General features: G+C 29.7%; 1 long non-coding RNA gene across 2 annotated transcripts; it reads right to left on the bottom strand.

Moving 5' to 3' along the window:
- Positions 1-3,931: 3,931 nt before the first annotated feature.
- On the bottom strand, positions 3,932-6,991 carry LOC134268871 (uncharacterized). 2 transcript variants are annotated; one of them, XR_009992453.1, is made up of 7 exons: positions 6,802-6,991; positions 6,623-6,675; positions 6,216-6,436; positions 6,012-6,131; positions 5,679-5,784; positions 5,407-5,525; positions 3,932-4,113 (listed from the first exon to the last, which is right to left on the bottom strand). It is a non-coding gene; the product is annotated as an uncharacterized LOC134268871 (long non-coding RNA). The 2 variants fall into 2 exon arrangements; XR_009992455.1 differs by lacking the exon at positions 5,407-5,525.
- Positions 6,992-7,295: the final 304 nt, after the last annotated feature.

The raw sequence follows: 7,295 nt of genomic DNA, 5'->3' as shown, positions 1-7,295 counted from the left end.
CCAAGTCTTGAATGTAAAAAGACATACATTGTACGATACCATTATCAAACCAGGAATATCAACTCTGTATTCTTTATCAATCAGAGAATCTCCTTTTTTCACTATTTATGCATCGACATTAAAACAGCCACTCTACACCCCCATTTTTTAAATATAACCTCTTAACTAATAATTCACAGGGTATACATCGCCGCCATTTTATTTATTTGTAGGGCGATCATAACAACCTAAATTTTTGTCTGAATTTCCCTAAAATAAATTCTATTCAATCGAATTTTTATGATCAGTCTTTCGAGGATATGCAGTGCAAGGAAAAGGCGTGTCACACTTAAATTGTCAGTTAGGAGGTTATCGTTTTTTTATATGAAAAATATGTAACTTCAAGTGGCTTCAAACAGTCATTACTATTAATACTCATTTGGTAAAATAAAATGATTGCAGACGACTAGCTATAGAATTATACGAAAAAGAAATCATATTGAAAATGCAGTATAATAAAATTACATATAATATTTACATTTTTTGTTTATCAATGCAATTTTATGAATAGCAAAGCAATATAAAACAATTATTACACACTTAGTAATAAATACAGTTTTTTCGCATATGCGATATGGCTGACGTCACAATAGCCGTATCAACCCTGCAGGGCTGATATGGATTTGCGGGGCTGATATCCGTATCAGCCCTGCAAATCCATATCAGCCCTGCAGGGCTGATACGGCTATTCAGTATTGTGACGTCAATATCACACCCTTAGTAAATAAAACCACAATAACAGTACTTGTACTCATACACAATTTTTGGTGGGTTCATATTCTCTTAATTTTAACTTTTTGAAAATAAGGTAAATCTTAATTTACAAATACATGTAATACTATAGAATATTTTCAAGTGCATTGAAATAGAAATAGAAACAAACCCAAATCTTATGAGACATTAGACTATGTACATGTATCTAAGAAGTCCATGCATGATTATTTACTTATTTTCTTCTCAACTGTATTTTATTACTAAGTATGTAATAAATATAATAAAACATACCCTTTTCCACATCACATCCTGTATCAACCCTCGACCAATATCAGCCCTCGGGCCTACGGCCCTCTGGCTGATATTGGTGTCTCGGGCTGATACAGGATGTGATATGGAAAAGGGTATGTATTATTCTCTATATATATAATAACATGTTATTGTAATATTATTCTTGTGAATGGAAAAAAAATTGTCAAATTTTACACAATATATAGTAATTATTGCAAATTATTTCATTTATGTGACATGTCCAAGTTTAATAATGTTATGATATAACAGTGTCTTTAACATACATAGCTTTCTACTATGCAGTTATACTGTTTATTTATTGAGCTAATTTGACACTTTTTCAATGCCTAAATATGTGTTCAACTAATCAGCAAAGCGTTTATCCATCTCATGATCATTATTGTTTTTAAGCTTTGTTTTACTTTTCCGTCATTAACATTAATAAATGCATATATCACTTCTACATGACTTATTAGCTTTTACCTCCTTTTAACAAAAAAAAAAGAAACTGTTCCAGAAACTAAGATGCCCTTGCTGATTTTAACCCCTTTGAATTAAGACAGAATCAAGTTTGATTGAAAAACCAGTGGATTTTGCGTATTAAAGTAGTGATTGTATAACTAACTGAAATTGTTTTATTTTCAAATTTGTACACCGTTACATACATGTACGATTTATTTTTTTTTTCTAAAACAAGAATTGTGTTGTTTTATTTAACTTTATTAAAGTATTGATCTTGTTGATTAAAATGTTGGTTATTTTCCACAGTGTATATATCATCCTTATATATTAACAAATAATATATGATACTTTAACCCACATAAATATAATGTAACAATACTATTGGATAATCTCGTAAATATAAAGTTGTTATTTTAAAATATCTACGAAACCTTTCTTATTTGTTGGAATTTCCTAGGTCTAAAATTTATTTATGAGGGAGTATACAGGATTATAAAAGTCGAAAGAATATTGAAACTCTTATATTAAAGGAAATAAGAAAAGAAAGTCAAATATTAATGTACTTTGAATATCCATATCTATAATGTTAAAGACTTAAAGCATGTACATGTAGGCATTTGGGATATTCGAGTCATGCCTTACCTCAAAATGTTTAGACAAAAAAGGTCTTTTAACACTTAATAACAAACATAGGGGACCGACCTTTTTTCATCTCTTCGATATTTTTAATTTCATATCTTTCGCATTTCCCGTTTTTTTTTCATGAGCACCACTAAAAAATAATTTGACAAAATGCACATTAGATGCATCAAAATTCGTACCGTACATGTACGTGTATAAAATTTGCATCTGAACCGTGCAGCCTTTTTGTAATGCGTTTCGAATAAACCGTGCATCGATTAAGTGCAGATATTCTAACCTTACCATTTGCATGAAAAATATTGCTCAATATTTGAGTTAAAAATATGTGTTATTTAATCTAGCTACTTATGGTCCCAATATAATCTATGCAAACGTATACGGTTCATTGCACCACATTTTCATCGGATATTAAACTGCATACACCAGAGACAGATTGCAGTGAACATGCAAAAGCATTTTGATGTCACAATCAAAACCTCAAAATAAGAGCTGTAAACGATGGTTGCAACGGCCGCATCCAGCTAAAGTATCATAGCGGGAAAATTTTGAGAAAAAACCCTATCTTTTTTTATTTCTAAACATAGACGTCTTACATATACATGTAGTAAACTAAGACACAAAATACACGGAGGTAAGAAACTGTAATCTAGACATTTTTTTTTATTTTAAACGACGGAAGATCGAAAATAAAAATGGTGTCGTCCTTCAAGTTTCAATATCTTATTTATTCAAATCTTACATTATAAAACAATTATGGAATCTTAAGATTGACGTTGATTTTTATTAGTCATTCACCAACCTTTGTATTCATATGAAGCAGAATTTGTGAAAAGAAAAGAAAACACTTGCAGTGGCATTCTACTCCACATTTAAATTTATCGATGACGTACATGTATTTTCACTCAACAATTCTTCATTTCAATCCCATGCCGATGAAATAAATATTAGTATCAGCTTGAGATAAAAGATACCACAAAGTCTGACACATCTGCTTTATATTTGGATATTTTTCTATCGTCAACTTTCCTTACTTATTCAGCAATATACCTTCATCACCTGCATATGGAGTTAATGTACATCAGTTGATTCTATACACAAGAGCATGTACTACGTATAAAAATTACTAAAACGAGGAGAATTTATTGACAAAGAAATTAATGAAACTAGAATATCAACAATCTTGTTGAAATCATCATTTCGTAAGTTCAATGTCGATACAATGACCTTGTCAGCAAATACAATTTAACATTGGGTCAAAATCTGACTGATGTTTTTCATACTAATAGTTTCTTCATTGTTTATACACTATATTCACGACAGATTTTTCCGTGATTTCCTGTTCAAGACAAGAGGCACACGGCGGGTGTGAGTGGTCGGTTGGAAATGCCCAATCCTCTATGGCACATGATCCAACCTCTATTTGGGGGTCGTGTTTTTTCTCCTAGTGTGTATTGCATGGACGTATGGACTATCTTGAATACTCTCTTAATTTATCTCCATATGTTTCATTCACTAGAGAAATATATTTTTTTTGGTGAATATTTTACCATAATTGAATATTACATTGTTTATACCAATAATGTTGTTGATTCAATAATAGACTTTGCGATATGTTAAATTTAAACTAGAATGAATTTTGATGTTCTTCATTCATTAAATTATTTGATTTATGTTTATAAGAAATTGTTTGTTCGTTGAACAGGTACTAACATATTGAATAAACTGTTTTCATATGATTAAATATTTGTTTCATGGATACATTAAAGAATAAATAAGATAAAACAAGTATTAGATTTATTCATTATATAAATGGAGAAGCAAAAAAGCAGATTATGTTTTTCAATGAATCAGGTTTACATTTTCTTTACAGTTTATGTACAAGTATCTTCATAAACCATTGTATATCTGGATAATGATGAAAGCGTCAATTAGTTTAGAGGACAACCTCAGTGGTCTGTCTATCATCTATAAAAAAAATAATTTAGTAAAAATGATAATTTAATACGGAAGCCCATTTAGGACCTATCAAAAAATATTTTTGAATTCGTTATAACGATTTTTTAGAATTCGTTATATCGAATTTAATTTGTTTTAACAGATTTTTAGAATCCGTTATAACGATTTTAATCTGTTATAACAGTTTAATTGAATTCGTTATAACGAATTTAATTTGTTATAACAAATTCATTGAATTTGTTTTAACGAATTTAATTTGTTATTACAGATTCTTAAATTCGTCATAACGAATTTAAATTGTTATTACAGATTTGTGGAAATTGTTATAACGAATTTAATTTGTTATTACAGATTTGTTGAATTCGTTATAACAAATTCAAGAATTTGGTTAGAACGAATTCAACAAATCTGTTATAACAGATTAAATTCGTTAGAACGAATTCAACATATCTGTTATATCAGATTTAATTAGTTATAGCGAATTCAACAAATCTATAATAACAAATTAAATTCGTTATAACGAATTCAAGAAGTCTGTAATAACAAATCAAATTTCTTATAACGAATTCAATGAATCTGTTATAACAAATTAAATTCGTTATAACGAATTCTAAAAATCGTTATAACGAATTCAAAAATATTTTTGATAGCTCCTAAATGGGCTTCCGTAAGTTAATACTCTGTAGGAATCTGAAATTAAAGTGTTTTATGAAATGAAATTAAAAAAATTAAACTTTTCGCAAGTAACACTTTCAATTCGGTTAATCAAATGTTAATATTAAAACAAAACAAAAACAAAAGACCCGTGGGTCAAATTGTTCACCTTAGCATTGTGGCTAGAAAAAAATGCAGAAAATAGTTTACCTTTGAAAGTGCAAACCAAAATATGGTCCAAACCGACCCTTACTGAGCCTGGGGAGAGGGTATGATTTTTAGAAATTTGAATCTACAGTAACTGAGGCTGTTTGTATATTTCCATGATTGTGGCTTTATTGCCCTTTACATTTGAACTAACATTGGGACCCTTTCCTTGCTCAACTACACTGCACAAGTTGAGGATGCTTTCATATAGATATGACTAATCATAGATAAAATTGAGTCTCTTTTACTCAAGGATGCTTTGCAGCAAGTTTTGTTATAAATTGGCCCAGTGGTCCCTGAGAAGAAGTCGAAAATGTGAAAAGTGTAAAGTCAACGGGACTTCAGACAGCATATGATCAGAAAAGACGCTCACCTGAGTTTACATCTCAGGTGAGCTAAAAGGTTATTATCAAGTTAAAAATATTTGAAAATGTATACTACCTGAGTTATTCAAAATTCTGAGATCTCGTTTCCTTTTAACATATATGCATACGTGGGTAGTAACAATCAAAGTGAAAAGGAAGAGGATAAACAAAGGCGTTGCACTGGCAAAACTTGACCTGGGTAAAAAGGTACATTGTAATTTAAATCAGGGATATGTCGTGTACATGAATTCAAAAGTCTATTTTGTATCATAACTTAAATTAATTTGCATTCTCTTAAACAACTGCTAAAACAATTTTAGTATTGATATGAATAGAGCTTTTTTTTACCTTTGTTCCTCCATTTGTTGTTCTGGAAAATATCTTATCTCAGTTTTTCGTGGATGTTTTTCCTTCCCTTCGTCGTTTTCAGGAAGTAGAATAAAACACTCTGATTCTATTTATCGGAATAAATATTGATCATTTTAAAAAGTGATTTTTTTCATTACGTGTACGGTATTCATTATTACTCTGCTTATGCAAAATGTAAAAGAAAAAAAAATAATTACATATATTAATTAAATCTTTATGAAAACTTTAATTTATTCTCGCGATTTCAAAGTCTATTTCAAGGTCTCTTAAGTCCTATCAGATATTTACAGTAAGATGAATAGGTGAACATACATAAATATCCCAAAGATGATTTATATTTAAATGGACAGGGATTGCTGAAATTGTCACATTTATTCTCATAATTTGGTTGAATCCTTTCCCCTCCTTCGTTGTACTCAGCACAGGAAAACCCTTTAAAAATGTACATTAAATATGGTTCAATTAAGCAAGCAATCAACGGTAAAGAAAAACCTAAAATTCCTTGTTTTCTATTACCTATGATATCCGAATCTGGACCACATAACTCAAATGTCGCATTTCTCCATGCATTTATAAGACAGTGATATTTGAGAGGAGCCATGTTATTACACTTAAGGGAAATTCTAGAGCAGCCTTTCTTCGCTTCCAATACAAGCCATTGCTCTTTTTGTCCTTGGACAGGTGGGGACTCTTTTAACACCAGTCAAACAAGAAGGAATTGTAACGTGCACATTCACCTAATGCAAAGAAAACGTAAAAGATAAAGTCACATATTCCAGATGAAAATAACAACGTTTATTTTTAGTCGTAAAGATTACAAAAAGTATGAAAATAAAGGTCAGTGAAGATAAATATGCTATGAATTAATGAATATACAAACATTTTTTTATTAATTTTCATAGATAATAATAAAAAAAATGTACCTCTGTAATTATCAGCAGAAATATAAAGACTGGTATGCTTCTATTCAGAACAACTACAACCTTAGTGAAAAAAAGCATAAAAATGATTTCAAAACGAAAAAAGTGAATACTTTAAAAGATAAAAGAAAACGGACATAAAAATAAGAATATTGGAATTATGTATTCAATTTTGTATTTACCTTTCGTAAAGGTGTTGATAATTTTTGATTGTAAATGAAGGAAAGGTCTCATTGTATGATTAATATGGATTAAACATTGACTTTCATACTTTTGGTACAAGCATCTCACACATTCAGATCTGTCGACAGACTCTCATAATATATCAAAAATTCTTTAATCTCTTTGAGTTTTTGGATTAAAATGTGCTGTTTCATCCTGCACAATAGAACAAAAATGATATCGTTAGTATATTTGGTGTTGATGAAAAAATGAGGTTAATAATAGAGCAAAAGAAGCTTGGAAAATATGAAAAAGAATCAGTGAGTTTATCACTTACTTGTTACCTTGGATTAATTAAATGTAAAGTTACAAAATGATCCCCATTTGGTAACGTACATGTATCTTGTATAAAGCTCGAAACGAGAAACAAAAATGAGGATATTAAGCAATCAAACCAAAAACTCCAATTATTTAGAAATGCCAGCTGAAGAATGCAGTTTTTTTAATTGATTTA

The sequence above is a fragment of the Saccostrea cucullata genome, unplaced genomic scaffold (assembly GCF_032062105.1).
Source record: "Saccostrea cucullata isolate Sc308-1 unplaced genomic scaffold, CSIRO_AGI_Scuc_v1 ctg845, whole genome shotgun sequence".
Lineage (NCBI taxonomy): Eukaryota > Metazoa > Mollusca > Bivalvia > Ostreida > Ostreidae > Saccostrea > Saccostrea cuccullata.
Note: the sequence above shows the minus strand (reverse complement) of the source record. Positions and strands in the feature narration are given on the sequence as shown.